General features: G+C 35.0%; 1 long non-coding RNA gene across 1 annotated transcript; it reads left to right on the top strand.

Moving 5' to 3' along the window:
• Positions 1-295: 295 nt before the first annotated feature.
• Positions 296-17129, top strand: LOC125753443 (uncharacterized). Its single transcript, XR_007405313.1, has 4 exons — positions 296-615; positions 6233-6405; positions 8562-8646; positions 16472-17129. It is a non-coding gene; the product is annotated as an uncharacterized LOC125753443 (long non-coding RNA).
• The last annotated feature ends 472 nt before the right edge of the window (positions 17130-17601 follow it).

Here is a 17601-nt window from a genome sequence, read left to right as displayed (position 1 = left end):
ACAGATAGCTAAATTTAAATGGCTTAAAATTAAACACAATTAAAAATTCAATGAGTCATTAGACTAGCTATACTTTAAGTGCTCAGTAGATCGATGAAGCTGGTAGAAAGACCTAGTGAGGACACAGAACATTTCCATCTTTGCAGAAAGCTCCGTTGGACAGTGCTGGTCTAGAAAGTGTGAGCCATCATAGATCAACAGACATAACTACATGCTATCATCTGATGAAGCATATGGAAATTTCTCTGTCCTCCACCCCCGTTTCCTCTTTCTTCCAGGGACTTGAAATAGGAAGAAAAAAAACAACCCAACAGAACTACAAAAAAAGAGAAAACAGACAAAGAGGACTGTTGTAAAAATAAGAAGCTTTGAAGAATCTGAAGCAGATGTTATGCTGGGAGCTAGTATGTACTATATACCACCTGTGCCCACTTAATTCCGTCCAAAATCATTTCCTCCACAGTTACCACGAAGAGAGATGGAAATTCAGGGATCTAAGAATATTTGGTGGAAGGAAAGGGAGGAAGAAAGTGAGAGTAAGGGTAATTCAGATGTGGAGTTCATCCGCAGATGGGAATAATGATTTACTGCCAGTGGGCACTCCTAAACTCTGGGGTAAGCCATGTTTTCTCTGCCTGGAGCTTCATAAGTTGGCTGGACCACCATGCAAAGCCATTCCATATGTACATGTTTTTGAGTAAAAAATTATATGTCAGCTACTGCTGACATATACATATATATGAATATATATATGTGAGTGTGTGTTCATATATATATGTATGTGTGTGTATATATATGTATGTGTATGTATATACTCACATGTATATGTGAGTGTTAAGGATATGGGATAGAAACGAAAGTTTTATATAAAAATAGTCAAGACCCATTCTTTTAGCCTTCCAACAACTTGTTTTGCTGCATACACTTTATTGTATTTCAATGGTTCTTAGTCTGTATCAGATGCTATTGCTTTAACTCTTTTCTTACAGTGGCCTGCTCATTTTGTGGCACAATTACTTTATTATTCCAGGTGAAAAGGGCTGCCAGTTTTAACTAGCTTGTTCTGAGCACTAAAGGTACTCTATTGCTGAACCCATAGAGACGGAGTGAATTATCTGATCAGTAAACTGAACTTCCTCTTCAAAAAAAAAAAAAATTGCCTGAAAAAGGATACATTCCTCAGAACATGCCATCATTTTTCTTCTGGAAAAGTTACTAGTTTCCATTATTGGGTGTAAATCATAAAATGTGACTGCACCAGAAAAGAGACCATTTTGGAGTTGATGTGGATGACCCAGTATTTTACCAGGCTTGTGACAGTGGGAACTTTCTGGAAATTGAATAGGAAATGTCAGCTGACTGAAAACACATCTCATCTGAAGGCTCAAAGTGCTGTCCCAGCTCTATGATTTGCTAGCATCTTTGATTGTTCTCTTGGCTTGGCATAATTCTTCTCTCTTTGCAGAAAAGGGCTCATTTTTCACATTTTCTCAGCCAAAGTTTTCCCTTCTGACCCATAGAGAGAAACTGGAGATCACCAGCTTCAATTTCTATTTGATTCTCCACATTTGTGACTCCCATAGAGAGAAGATAAATACTTCATATATAGACAGTGAGATGAACTTTTGAATATGAGTCACAAATTTCTTAGTTCATTCATTTAATTAATCTATTTATTCATTCAACAAAAATGTGCTAGTTACTGTGCATGGAGAGATAGTGAAAAAGATAGAAACATTCCCTCTTTCTTGAAGATTACATTCTAGTAAAAGACAATGGTCAGAGATATTAGTTGCTTATTGCTGTTGTAACAAATCACCACAAATTTAGTGACTTAAAACTGTACAAGTTTTTGATCTTGCAATTCCGTAGGTCAGAAGTCCAACACAGGTCTCACTGAGGCTAAAATCAAAGTGGATTTCTTTCTGGAGGCTATAGGAGAGAATTCCTTTCCTTACTTTTTCCAGCTTCTAGAGGCCACCTGTAATCCTTGACTCATGGCCTCCCCTCCTCTATCATCAAAGCCAACAACATCAGAGCCTGCTCATGTCACATTCCTTTGACCTTTCCTTTGTCATCATATCTCTCTGTGACCACAGCTGGGAAGGGTTCTTGGCTTTTAAGATTTATGTGATTAGATTGGACTCACCAGGATAATCTCCCCATCTCAAGGTCCAGTAGCCTTAATTATATCTACACCGTTTCTTTTTGTCATGTAAGGAAATTTATTCACAGGTTCTGAGGATTAGGACATGGACATCTTTGGGGGAGGGCATTGTTTTGCCTACCGTGTCAGATAAACAAATAAAACTAAAGTAGCTATGTATTATGGTAAGTGCTACAAAAAGAACAGGGTGCTATGAGAGAGGATAAGAGGAGGGCACCCACTGTAGACAGTGTAGTTAGTAGAGACATTTCTGGGAAGGTGGTATTTAAGCTGAGTACGGAGGGATAAGAAGAAATCTTCCTCTCATTCAAGCAATAGGACTTGACTTGGTGTCACCATCTTACAGATGCTATCCCTCTGCTTATAGCTGATTAGCCAGGTGATGGGCATCTGACTTAGGCTGGGCCATTCAGAACCTTTCTCTGAGATTTGAAAACTTGGTTGCCAGGGGAAGTGTTTCCAAGCATTTCTCTGTGGTGAAGCTTGGAAATAATAAGCCCTGGAGTAGTCATCAATAATATTTCTTGTCTTATAGGCATTGATATAAAAGAAGAAAGCTAACCCATGGAGTTAAACAGAGGGAAAAGATGGGGAAAGAGTCGTTCAAAGTAAAATTACTAACTGTATTATTTAGGACTCCTTTCATTGTATGCTTAAAAACCTAAAAAACCTATCTTAAGCAAAAAAGTGAAATGTAACTTGTTGCTTTATGGTAGAAGTGTGCTCTCTGAGGCTAGCTGCACTCCTACTTTTCTCAGGGCCCCATGAATCTTCCAATAAATTTTACTCTGCTGCTGAAGATAGTTAGGTTTTTTAGGTTTCTCTCATTCACAACCAAAAGAATCCTAAAGAATACAGTAGTAGTTTTACTTTCAGAAACTGTGGCATACCTGGGACTCCTCCACAGAGATGGATAAGCATTTTTGAAATCCATATAAAATGCCATAATATTGTGTTTTTATTCTTTTATTCCCAAACTACAAATACCTATTCACATCACATTATGGGTTGCCTTTACTCATTTGTCCAATTGGAATATAATTGTGATCTCCACAAGTTTTTCCTTTTTGCTTTTTTAAAAATTATGCGATATAAAAAAATAAAAAATAAATAAAAATTATGAGATATAACATATATATAGCATATACATGTAAAATGTATAAGCATATTTTAAAGAATGTTAATAAGTAATAAGAAAACAAACTTGCACTGGCCAGCATAAAAACTGGACGATTACAGTGCCTTTGAACCTCCTATGTGCTTTTCTTATATGGATCTCCTTTTCTTCCCTATAAAAGTAATCACTATCCTGAGTTTTCTGTTAATCAGTCTCTCACTTTTCTTTAAAATATTATTATATGGATCACTTGGCTGGCTCAGTCAGTAGAGCATGTAAATCTTGATCTAAGGGTGGTGACTTTGAGCCCTATGTTGGGTATAGAGAGTACTTAAAAAATAAAATCTTAAATAAAACAAAATACTACAACGTATGTATTCCTAATTTATGATTTTTAATTTGCAATTTTAATATTTACTTAAATGGATTCCTGCAAAGTAAAATTTTTCTACTGCTTGCTCTTTTGTTTGACACTGAATTTCTTTTTTCTATGATTTCATTCATTCATTCATGAGAGACACAAAGAGAGAGGCAGAGACACAGGCAGAGGGAGAAGCAGACTCCTTGCAGGGAGCCTGATGTGGGACTCCATCTCAGGACCCCGGGATCACACTCTGAGCCAAAGGCAGACACTCAACCACTGAGCTACCCAGGCATCCCTGTTTGACATTGAATTTTGAGACTCATTCACATTAATATGTATAGGCAAAGTTCATTCATGTTCACTATTATATATTTCACTATGCTCTGAGTGTGCAGTTTGCTTACACATTCTACTATTGAAGAGCATTTAGAGTGGTTTCTAGTTTTTTCCTTTATTACAAACAATGTCAGCTGGGGCACATGTGTAAGTTTCTCTGGTGTTTACCTATGAGTGCAATAATTGGGTCACAGGAAAAAAAAATTTGAAGTTTTAGAGGCAATTCCAAGTAAGTTTCCAAAGTAGTTGCAGCATTTTGTAATCCAACCAGTAGTGTAAAAGGTATAATATTGCTTCATGTTCTGGCTAAAATTTGGTATTGTGAGACTTTATTCTATTATGTGATTATTATTATTACTATTGTTATTGTTAATCTGATGGGTGTGAAATGCTATCTCCTTGAGATTTTATATTAGGTTTTCCTCATTATAAAGGATATTGGTAATTTTTTGCATGTTTATGGGAAAGGCATGATTTTTCTTTTGTAAAAACATGTTTATATGAGGACATTATATATTTTGGAATTGAATTCTTTGTCAGTTTATTTGTGTTGCAATATTTTACTCAGCTTGTGAGTTACCTTTATACACTAACATATTTCTTATCAAACAAATTCCCTTTTTGGTGTTACTATTATTATATTTTTTAATTGAGGTAGATTTTACATAACACAAGGGTAACCATTTTAAAATTAACAATTCAGTGACATTTAGTACATTCACCATGTTGTGCAACCACCACCTTTGTCTGGGTCTAGAAGTTTCATCATACCCAAAGGAAACCCCGCACCCCTTAAGCAGTTGCTCCCTATTCTCCCACCCCCAGGCCTAGCAACCCCCAGTTAGGTGTTTATTCTTAATTTTAATGCAGTAGAATTTGTAGGCTTTGTATTCTTCAGTTTTCTATCTATCCCTTCACCAACACCACCTTGTCTTCATTACTAGAACTCTCTAAATAGTCTTGCTGTCTGACAGGGTTAGTATTTTTAGTAGTGTCTTGATTATTTGGGGCCATTTCCCATTCCTTATAAATTTTAGAAGTTTCATAAAAATCCTCCTGGGATTCCAATTGGAACTGTATTTTATCTAGAGATTAATTTGGGGACAGTTATCATCTTTAAAATATTATCTTCCTATTGATGAACATGATTGGTTCTTCCATTTATCTGATCTCCTTTATGGCTTTCAAATTTTAAAACTGTCCACATAATAATCTTACACATACTCTGTTGGATATATTTCTGAATATCTTATGTTTTTGTTGATCTTCTAAATTGTATTTTTTAAGTTATGTTTTCTATTTGTTACTGGTATAAAAAGTACTGCAACTGGCTTTTGTTAATCTTATATTTAGCAAACTTGCTTAATCCTCTTTTAAGATCGAATATATTACCTGAAGATCCCTTACATTTCTAATGTGTATAGACTTAGACAATATACAATATATGAAAAAATAGGTAAAAATTAGAAACACAATATTTTTCACTTTTCTCAAATGGCTGTTTGTCATAATACCTATGAAATAGGATATTTTTGTTTATTTCCAATTCTTATTTTTTTAATTAAAAAGTTTTTGTATGCAATCTACTAGATCACCCAACCAATGTATTTTACCTGACATCAAAAGAAATTTTTTTTTTGTTTTGTTTTTTAATTTATTTTATTTTTTATTATTTTTTTTAATTTATTTATGATAGTTACAGAGAGAGAGAGAGGCAGAGACACAGGCAGAGGGAGAAGCAGGCTCCATGCACCGGGAGCCCGACGTGGGATTCGATCCCGGGTCTCCAGGATCGCGCCCTGGGCCAAAGGCAGGCGCCAAACCGCTGCACCACCCAGGGATCCCTCAAAAGAAATTTTGATGCTGGGCGGATGTTTGCTATATGTCTGTCATAGACATGTTTTATCAAATTTAGGGTAGTTGTCTTTCCTGAGAGGCTTCTTAAAATTACTATTATAAATGAAGGTTGAATTTTATTGAATCCCTTTTCTACATCTATGGTGATCATATGATTTTTTAAACTCTTTTAACATAATAAGTTATATGAATACATTTTCTCCTGTTGAGTCAAACTGGGATTCCTGGAATAAATTTGTGTTAGTCATTGGCTATTCTAATCTCTTTTATGCAATGCTAGATTCAGTTTGACAAGATTTGTTTAGAATTTTTAATATATGTTTATGAATGAGATGACCTATATATTTTCTTCTTTTAAATTTCTAACGACTTATTTATTTATTTGAGAAAGACGCAGAGACAGCAAGCATGAGCAGGAAGATGGGCAGAGGGAGAAGGAGAAGGAAAGAGAATCCACAGCAGATTCCCTGCTCAGGACAGAGCCCACAGAGCTCTATCTCAGAATCCTGGGATCATGACCTGAGCCAAAATCAGGAGTCTGACTCAACAAACTGAGCCACCCAGGTACCCCAAACCTATATATTTTCTTGTTTTTTTTTTCTTTTTCTTTCTTGGTGTTTGATAATAAGTTTATATTAGTCTCATAACACAAGTTGGCAAGTATCAGCTATTGCTGTAGTAATAACTCCATGATTTCAATGGCTTAAATATCATTTATTTTTTGCTCCTGTTACCTGCTATATTGTAATTTTGATTATCTTGGTTGGTTCAGTTGGTCACTGTTCCAACTTCCCTTTCAATCTAGAAATGAGGCTGAGAAAGCAACTCATATTTGGCATGTGCTATGTTCACAACTGAGGGTAGGATCATTAGAGGCATGAGTCAAACCAAATGTGACAAATGTCATATTTTCTCATTTCTTATGGGCTAAAGCAAGTCACATGGACAAGTCAGTGTCAATGAAGTGAGACTATATTCCTTAGAGAAGTTTGACAATGAGAGAATGGGAATGGGTAATTGTTAATAACAGCCTATTATATTCAACACTTTTGGTAACAAAAATTTTCTTCCTTCTACAAGTAAAATACACTCAGTAAGACATTGAGAAATCTCATTTAATTATGGCATTAGGTTCTATGACTAGGATCTAGTGATTGGCATCATGTCTAGACTCATGTCTCTTACTTCTGGGACCTAAGTACAAAAACACACATCTTACGTGCATCTCCCTTGCACCATCTATAATGTGGAACAGAGTAACTAGAATCTAATAAATACCCTCATTGGAAAGAGGAAGAATTGGAAGTTCATCATTTTTACTAGTCCATAGAAATTCTGAAATTCCTCTGGGAAAATGCAGTGAGCTCTGCTATTCTGGAGGTGAGAAGCATTTCTTGATTAGATTGTGGTCTTGGTTCCTGGGAGCAGCCCCAATCCACTGTTCCACTTTGGCTCTTATTTGAACTCTTTGGATCATCCGTCCTCCTGGTTTTCCTCAGCCATGTCTGAAGAGGAGCTTTCTCAGTCTAGTGCTTGCCTATAAAATGTTTGCAGCCTAGCACTGTTGAACACAGTCTCTTAATTCATGCTGCAGCATTTTGAAACAAAATTCTTTCAAAAAATTTTTAAAAATGATTCCCTTCACTGTATAAAATGAGGCATCCTATTTTCTTTGTGAGAACTCCCTCTAAACAGAATTATGGTCCTTTGAGCTTATCAGGATTCTTGGCTTAGTCTTAGTCCCTGAACCATTCTGTCTAATTGAAGAGGATTTATAGGGAGCCATCTTGATCCACTCAGAGGACTTAACAAAGGTGTAACAATCAGGATTTTTATTTGGTGATTTCTTCCAGACTGTATTTTAGTGGTCACAATCTTAGCCCCGGGATTGTGTACAAATTTCTAACAGGAGATGAGCAATAGTTGTAAGTTTCAACCCTTCAGCTCCTGGAGTTTCTCGATTCTCATTTTCCATTTTGCTTCTGCAATAACTTGAAAAGCAGAAATATACCTAATAAACTTGCAAGTTGGGCAGAGAAGTTTTGAGACAAAGCATGCCTCCAGAAAGAACATTGATGTCAGTTTTGTTTAGTTTTACATGTGGGTGTGTGTATAGAATTTATTCAGTTTATTTAAATTTTACATGTATTTTCAAAACATTTTCTTTACGTTCCTTTATATAAGATGTAATCTCTGTAACGATTATGATCATTTTTTACTGCTAATAGTACTTAATTTTGCTTTTTATTACTTTCTCTTAATTAATCTTGCTAGAAGCCTGTCACTTTTTAGTCTTTCCAAAAAGCCAACTTTGGATATATTGTTCTTTTGTAGTGTATCTTTACTTTATATTTCACTAATTTTTGTGCTTATTACAATTTCCTTTTTAAAATCAATTCTGTCATTCTTTCCTTATATCTTAAGTTGAATGTCTTGTCTTTTTTTATTTTTACTAATACACGACTTTAAGCCTATAAATTTTCCTCTAAGTGCTATTGTAGCTGCATGTCACAGTATCACATTCAATTTAAAAAATCTTCTTTTTCTTCCTAATTGCCATTATGGTTTCTCCTTTAATCCATTAATTATTTAGAAATGTATTTAAATGTACAAATGTATATGATTTTAAATTATTTTCCTTATTGGTTTATATTTTGTTATTCAGAAAATATTTGTGTTTGGTATTGATTCATTGAATATTGTTGAATCTTATTTTGCAGCAAATAATCATTTTTTGCAAATGTTTCACGTGAGCTGATAAAGAATAAACGTCCACAAAAAGACATGGATAATTGAATTACAATGGTGAGACTTCATTACATTGTACACTTAAGTTTTTCTCATTTTTTTAACATCTGAAAATGTCTTCATTTTACTGTTGCTTTTGAAGCTCAATTTAACTTGATATACAGTTTTGAATCAACAGTTGATTTACATCCAGTACTTTAAAGATATCTTTCTACTTTAATTTTCTTCCACTGTCACCGTTGAGAAGTCATTTGTTATTCTAGTTACCGTATTTCTATAAAATTTATTTGGCTGACTTTATTGCTTTTTCTTTATCTTTAGTGTTTTGTACTTTCAATCTATATTTCTTTTTATTTATTCTGCTGAGAGTCTAGGAGCTTCTCAAGTCTGAGTCTGGCATCTTTCATCCATTCTAGAAAATGCTCTGCCATTATTCTTTGAAGGACTGCCTCTCCTCATTTTCAATATTAGCTCCCCCTTAGAACTCCAGTTAGATTTCATGATACTCTCTTCATTTATTCTTCACTTTGTCTCTGCAACACACTGGACGATATCTTCTAAACTGCCCTACAATTCATTAATTTTCCTCTCATCTCTATCTAATCCACTGTTTAACTGTTTTCCTCAGTTTTTAGTTCCTCTTTTTTTTTTTTTAATTTTATTCATTTATTCATAGAAACACAGAGAGAGAGAAAGAGGCAGAGACACAGGCCTTAGAAGGAGAAGCAGGCACCATGTAGAGAGCCTGACATGGGACTTGATCCAGGGTCTCCAGGATCACACCCTAGGCTGCAGGCGGCGCTAAACCACTGAGCCACCAGGGCTGCCCAGTTTTTAGTTTCAATTAATACATTTTTAACTTCAAGGATCTATATTTGGTTTTTGAAAAAAAATCAGCTTGGTTATTTTTTGAGAAATCATTATTATTCTGTTATACTTTTGTTACCTTTAAATTTTCTCTAAACATATAAAATAGACTTATTTTATATTGCACAGATGATAACCCCAGTATTTATAGTCTTTGAGTGTCTGTTTATACCTTTTTTTTGTTTCTACTTACTTCCACTTATTGTGTTTTGCCTTCTCATGTGTTGTGATATCTGCTTATCAATTTACATTCCTTAGAATATAAGAATTTTTTGACATCTGTTTTTTTAATGTTTTTCATGAAGTATTTGTGTTTGCTTATGCTTGATGCTTAGAGACATTACTTATCAAGGACAACTTTAAATTTTCAGCTTAAAGTTTTAAAAATTATCTCAAGTATGTAAAAATATAGTCTTGTAGTTGACAATTCTTAGAAGAGACATTTTTCTTTTTCTGTTTAGCAAAAATCCAAAGCCAAGACTGACAATCTCCCATGGTGCCCTCCTTCTGTGGGGCAGTTTTTCCTAGTTTGAACTTCAGGGGTCTGGACTTTTAAGTGGTGGTTTACAGGTTTTGTCTTCTCTCTGCCATGTGCTTGGCTCTTTAAGTCCCAGATGATATACACCATCCCTAGGCCATCAGGAATTGGCAGATACATCCAGGGAAACCATTATTTCTTGAACTAACTCTTCTCCCTGGATTTATACAGGTTCTGGATGATGCCCTTTCACAAATTGCAGTTTGTCATTCACAATAAGTAATGATAGAACTTTCTAACATGAGAGATTTTGTTGTCACTTGAATATCAAGTGATTCCTTTTCTTTAAGTGTTGGAGAAAAAAATACCTTATACTTAGGCATGTATGGTAACTTGACTTTCTCATTTAACTTTTTTATTACATTCTAGACATAGTTTATAATTAAAAATGGCAGAACTATTTATGTTAGTAATATATTATCATTACTCTACCTTTCATCTTTTTTTCAAAGCCAAAGGTTGGCTGAGAAAAGCAGCACTACTGCATCCTCCCCCTACCAAGCACATACACACACACCACCACCACTACTACCACTACCACTAAACCTACCCCCTCAGCCAATAAAAATAAACATAAATCTAACTAAAAACCATGTGCATACTCTGAAAACACAGCTTCAAGATAAATCTCTTGGCCTCCCCTTTTAGCCAGATTGCCATCTCTAAATATCTTAAACCTTCCTTTATAAAACTTTTGGAGCCTATACAGTTCTTTCTGTTTCTGCCTTTAAATTTTCCAAAACTTTGGTTGTTGGATAGCCCTCCTCTATTGACTTTGGATCAGTTACTTTTGCTTGCATGGAAATCTTAAATTGCTCTTCTCATACATCCACAAATACAAGGAATTTCTTTTGGATTTTCAATTTTTCAGTGAAGTTTCTTCCACATTCAGTTCTGCTGTCATTCCACAGATATTACCTACTTCTAAAGAAATATGTTTGATTTACATTCATTTGATTCATGCCAAATTGATTTTTTTCATTTCATGTAAAATAACTGATTTTACCTCATTCTTTCCTCAAAATCTAGAGACCATCACTACAAAAGCACCACCAGTAGAGTGACATAGGGGAAAAGGACTTTTAACCGGAGCATTTACACAGAAAGACAATAAGTACTTTTTTTCCTTATGGTATATTGCACTTGGTTAAAACAACAAAACAAATGAACAAACAAAATATAAAACCCTTTTGCCTAAGCCATATAGATAAGTGGAGGACCAAAGGTCCTTCAAATTTTATGGCTTAAAGAGTGAGTTTATTCACTAGACGGGTGGAAGCAGGAGAATGTATTCATTAGAAGAGTCAAATTCTCTTTCACTGACCCAGGGCTGGTGGACCTCCTATCAGGGAATAAGGAGAAGCAAGAGGAGGTTAAAAAAGAAATATGTGGAACTTTGGGTCTTTTCCTCCAATTTATGTATATACTACTTCCTACACATTTTTAGAATAAAGATTCTTTAAATTAAAATTTTAAATGTATATAAGGTAAGAAAAGTAAGTATCCCTGTTCTTCACCCTTCCTATTTCATTCCCAATGGGTAATCTCTGATAACTATTTAATGAACATTATAGCTATGTTTATGCATTTATCTACCCACTTAATATATTTTAATTCATTTAATCCTCACATAACTCTGAAGTGGTACTATTATTATCCCCATTTTCCAATAACAAAAATGCACTACATTTGAAATAACTTGCCCAAAACTCAATCTACTAAATGGTAGGGCTGGCATTTTAACTCAGTTTGACTCCAGTCTCTGCTCTTAACTCCTTTGTTAAACTATCTTTGAAATTTATTGTGAAGATTTGTTATCATCTACATCAAGATTTACAACTGTTGTGGGATGTTGTTGGTTTTTGTTTCTGTTGTTTTGTATTTTTGTTTTTGGTTTTTTGTTTTTTTTTTTTTTTTGGTATATTTTACCTGTCAAATAAAATATCCTCTTTATTCTCTTTAATGCTTTTGCATTTCATTTAGTATTTATATTGTCACATTGATTTCTTCTTGCTAGTATTTATCATGGTATATCTATTTCTATTACTTATCTTTAGCCATTTAAAAATTATTTGGTCTTGTTTGTGTCTGTCAGCAGGAAGACAGATTTTCTTTTTACCCAAAAGTAAGAGTCATTATTTATTATTAGAAATTCTGATTCATTTATTGAATAGAGGTTTTAATACATTTACTGCATTATGGACTTCTTCATGAAAATTCTTCTTTTTCCAAGTAACTCTTTCTTGCCATTTCTTTTTTACTTCTTCTCTTTCAAACTGTAAATATTTCTTTATTTCTTTTTTCTCATTGTTTTGAATTTATATATTCTATTTTCTAGGACTTACTTTTAATATTTATAATTTAAGTATGTTGACTTTAAAAATTAATCCCTAGAGTTAAACAGTTTTCTATACATTTTCCCTCATCTTATTTATTCCCATCTCTCTCTCTCTACACATATTGGGGTCACCCTGTAGAGGTGACATGGATCTCCCACCCAAAATTTTGTTTTGGATATCAAGACTGATGACACCACACACCCATCAAGATGATATGACAAGGCTTATTCTCATATAATAAAGTTTTCTAGGACAACAAAGTTGACCCTCAAACTGGTTTAAACACAGCTTGAGAAAGCAAGGAAAAAAGATTGGTTTGACTTTTATCATGGCTAGGGGTTGGAGCTTGAGTAAGGGTTCTTGCACATTGCAGTAGCTTGTGTGGTTTAAATTTCCTGCCAAAACCAAAGGAGAGATAATCTAAGCTTTCTTATCAGTTTGCCCAGTTGTGGAGCAGAACAGAAAGGGGAAGTGGTGGGACAAATATCAAAAATAAATTCAGATTCCTTATTACAACCCCTCCCATGTTGAGATCACTTGGGACATTAGTTTCAGATTGTTAATAATTATTTTTTCATGTATATTAAAACACCTTTTAAATAGGAATATGATTGATTTTTTTTTCTCATTACCATTTCTGATGGCTGATACCATTTACTCCTTTTTGATTCATTTTTCATTTTGCTAGAATACACTTTTTTTTTCCCTGAGGTAGTCTGTAGATGATAAAGTTACTGAATGCTAGTTTTGCAAGATATAGGACTTAAGTATACAAAAATTTCTCTCACAACCTTAATCCTGACTCACCTTCTGGCATCTATTTTTGCCAAAGAGAACTCAGACTCTAATCTGATTTTTGTTTCTCTTTTTAGCTTCCCAAATCCCCTCTAGAGGCTTTATTCTTATATTCTAAAGTTTTCCTTTTGGGTTTTTTTTTAAATTATTTACTTATTATACATGATAGACACACACAGAGAGAGAGAGAGGGAGAGGGAGAGAGAGAGGCAGAGACACAGGCAGAGGGAGAAGCAGGCTCTATGCAAGGAGCCCGACACGGGACTCGATCCTGGGACCCCAGGATCATGCACTTGGCCAAAGGCAGGCGCTAAACCACTGAGCCACCCAGAGATCCCCTTCCTCTTGTTTTTTAAGTATTTCTAAAAATTACTGTTATTTATCCTATTTCACACTCAGTGAGATATTTAATCTGAAGTCACAGTACTTTCTCTAGTTCTAGTCTTACTGCTCATAACCTGCTTTTCATCTATATTAATACTATTATTCAGTTCATATACTGATATTTTAATTTTGATATTAATGTTTTTAGTTTTTAGAGCTATTTATTTTTCATGTTTGTAACTTTTTGGGGAATTTCTCCAAGGATATTCAACATATTTATTTTGAAGCTTTTGTGTGTGTACACTCACTTTGTTAGCTTCATTTCCTCAAGAGTTAATTCTTCTGCTCTTCTGAGAGAATTCATTCATCTCTTCTGTGATGATGAATTTCCTTAATGTTTGTGAGTTTTTGATTGCTTTCTTATATTTGTGTTTGAAAATACATCTTTGTTTTTGTAGAGATCCTGGCCTTGATATAAAAGCATATTTTCTATGGTCTTCAAGTATGAGTTGGATGTGCTTCTAGATGAGATATACCTATAACTTATATTTCATGGGTGGAAGCTTCCTCACTTCTCCCTATTCTTTGGCTATTTGAAATATTGTCCTGTCTCTTTGGCCCAAACAGCCACACCATCTGCTTTAGTCTGAAGGTATATGACAACCACATATGCTGCTTAGCTTAAGGGAGGGTCAGAGAGAAGCCAGAATTCCATGCTGACTTGGAATATGTTGTCTTGTCTATTTATGCTTATACTTATCACATGACCCAGCTCTTTATTTTTCAGTCTAGTTAAGTATATTTGTAAAAATACATATTTTTTTCTTATTTCTAAGGGTCTGGGCCCAAACTTTCATCTTGAACATTCTCCATTGTTCTACATTTTTAGCCTGTTGCATTTTGGGTTTCTATGTAACAAAAACAAGTGAATTCATACATAAGCCTTTAAAAAATCTCTTTAAATGTGACCCCATATCCATTAATAATTTCATTCTATGAGCAGCTGCCCAGTGACTTGTATTATGCTTCTTTGTACGTTGCTCCATTCTTATTAATGATGATATTAATATATGTCAAATCACCCATTTCTGAGAAGCAGTTATTAAGAAGAAAACTTTCAATTAATGCAAGAAAGGGATTTAAGTAGACCTAATGATAATGAGTTGTATTGATAAAGAAATTTCTCTTTAATGAAAACTAACATTAGTTTCTCACATACCTTGATCTAGTGCTGTTATACCTATAAACTTAGATATAGTTAGAGTCCTGGGAAAACTCAAAAAGAATCTGAGTGAGTGTAATCCTCCCATCTTGTAAGAGTTTATGTAATAATGCTACAGTAGTTCAGATCAGGTTTAGCAGATTATCACACGTGATACAATGCAACTGCTGGTGTGGCTAAGACATAGAACTTCCTAGGCATGTAAGAAGCCATACTTTGTTAAATTTGCAGTGTTCTGCAATGCACCATAAGCAACATTGGACAGGGAGGCGATTTTCTATTATTTGACTGGGGTGGGTGGAATAATTTTAATTGCTAAGAAATTGCATTTTCATTGTAAAGCAATTCAAGTTATAGCAGATTCATAATGCAGCTATTGTAAAAATGACATTTCAGTGACATTTCTGTGAGAAGAACATGGTGATTTTGCAAATGACATGGTGAGGGCATAGCAGTTTCGCGAATAACACATTTTCACAATACGTGTGCTGGGAGCATAAATAATGATGATGGCAATAATATTAATAATAATGGCATTCCATGAGGGAAAACCTTTTATCTCTGCAATTCTGAAGTTCTTTAACTCACACCTATCCACTTTACACTCCTCTCAAATAATTGCTCTTGACTCTTTCTAATGGAAGGGAACTGAGGAGCCAAGTGGTTGCCCAACTCTGTAACAAATTAATGGCAAACATAGAATCAGAACTCTATTTTCTTTTAAAAAGTCTTTGGGGATGACTCACCAGAATGAGTGTCATACAGGTACTGGAAATGATATTGCTCTGATTTTATTATAAATGTATTTCCATCGGTTTCTTAGGTGGGTTGTAGGTGAGCAATTATCATCTTCTCTTTTCATATGCATAAAAGAAAATATAGCATTGTTTTATTTCAGGATAAACTGAGTTGCTCATTTCAAATATGTTTATAAAATATTCTAATAAGTTAAACAGGTAAGCTGCTTTTGTTAGCCTGAGGGCATATTATTCCCACAGTAGATATGTCATCACCATTTTATTTTCACAATGTCATTATCATGCCATTAATATAGAAATTTCTCATCTTTTCCTGTACATATATTTTAGGAGAAAAATAGCTCCTTAGCAACTATATTTTCAGTGATGGGAAATAAAAGTTGGAGTGATGGTTGCCTGAAAGCATGACCCATGTGGTCATGGTCATTATGACTGACATAATTTATTAAACACATTACAAGTCAAGGAAAAAAATTTTACTTTTTGACCAAATGCTTTGGCTACTTGTTTTGTTGATTTCATCTCAATGTGTATGAATGAAATGGCTTGAAAGTTAAGAATTTGGAGTCAGACTTTAATTACATGCTATTGATACTCTGTATTTAATCAATACCTTGTATTTACATTGGATTTATTGTATTTAGCCTAACACAAAACATGTTGAAACATAAGTTCTTTCCCAGGCTTGAAGGGAGTGAGGTGTAGTGGCAAGAGCAATGTTCGGAAATCCCAGTTCTGATCCATTTGAAAGTTATTTGCCTGTAACTAACCATTTACTACGTTATGCATCAGGTTGGCATTGGAAGCATAATATGAATGTTATTTTATCATTATGCCTGGTCTTTGGAAGGGTGAGTAGGCTTAGTAAAATTTAGAGAAAAAAAATTTTTTTTAAAGATCTCTTTGCTTATCAAACCTCTTGTTGCCTTACAAATCCAATTTCCTTTACCAGGCAAAGAATATATGATTCCAAGCTAATTCCATTACTGATTTGTTGCTACACTGAATACCAGAGAGCTAATGAATTCTTCTATTTCAGAGGCTATGATTTACATCTTGTTTGGATCACTTGGTCCCGTGATGTCAAGCCTTCAATCAGAAGTCTATGGTCTGACGTCCTCATTTTCACAGCGTGCACACAGTATCTCCCACGTTCTGCCAACACAGGGCTGCCATGCCTCTTGTCAGTGTTCACTCAGATGACTAAATGGCAAGGGGTATCAATGCATGTTAAAACTACAACACAGATTTGCTGCAAAATATCGACGTTTTAACACAGGCATCACTGTGTCAATAACAATAAGTGATGCCACCATTTCTCTCCCGTTGCTTCAGCCAAGAAGGACACTCTTGCAGAGCCAATATGGGAAGGACCTGTCTGCTTCATTCTGGTTTTTACCAAGGGTCCTTTGCAAAAGAAAAGGAAGTCTAAGAAGGTATATTCAGATATTTCAAGGTAAACGCTCAATATGATCGGCCAAGAGACCCAGAATGGTTGAACCAGAGTTGTCTGGAGTTTGATTGAGAAGTATTCTAAAATTGGGCAGCCTGGGTGGCTCAGCGGTTTGGCACCACCTTCAGCCCAGGGCGTGATCCTGGAGACCCAGGATCGAGTCCAACTTCGGGCTCCCTGCATGGAGCCTGCTTCTCCCTCTGCCTGTGTCTCTGCCTCTCTCTCTCTCTCTCTCTCTCTCTCTCTCCCCCTCTCTCTGTCTCTCATGAATAAATAAATAAAATCTTAAAAAAATAAAAAAAGAGAAATATTCTAAAATTAACACCATAGGACAATTCCACCCAATCCTTAGGCTCTCTGTGTGGTTGTTAAAGTGATTGATGGTAAGTGAGGGAGAAGACAAAACAGGTCAGACCTCACTGAAAACTACTTTTCTGCTTTTAGTTGGAGAAAAAGAAATGAAACACAAGTCTGTGTCTTCAGGACAACTGGGCCTGTCAGTCTCTTCAAACAATGTAGTGAAGAAGGGCTGTCAAATTGTTTTCCTGATATCGGTGGAGACAAAAATCTCTTCACAGCAGAGACCATTAACCAGTGCTTGTAGAACATGCTCCACCATCTGAAGTGCTTGCCCTCACCTGCTCCCTCCCCACCTAGGGATACTTCAGGGAAGATGGGCATATTGGATTACACTTTCCCTTAGAAGGGAAGGGTTC

Source organism: Canis lupus, chromosome 23, assembly GCF_003254725.2.
Source record: "Canis lupus dingo isolate Sandy chromosome 23, ASM325472v2, whole genome shotgun sequence".
NCBI classification, from domain to species: Eukaryota; Metazoa; Chordata; class Mammalia; order Carnivora; family Canidae; genus Canis; species Canis lupus.
This window is presented reverse-complemented; position numbering and strand designations above follow the sequence as displayed.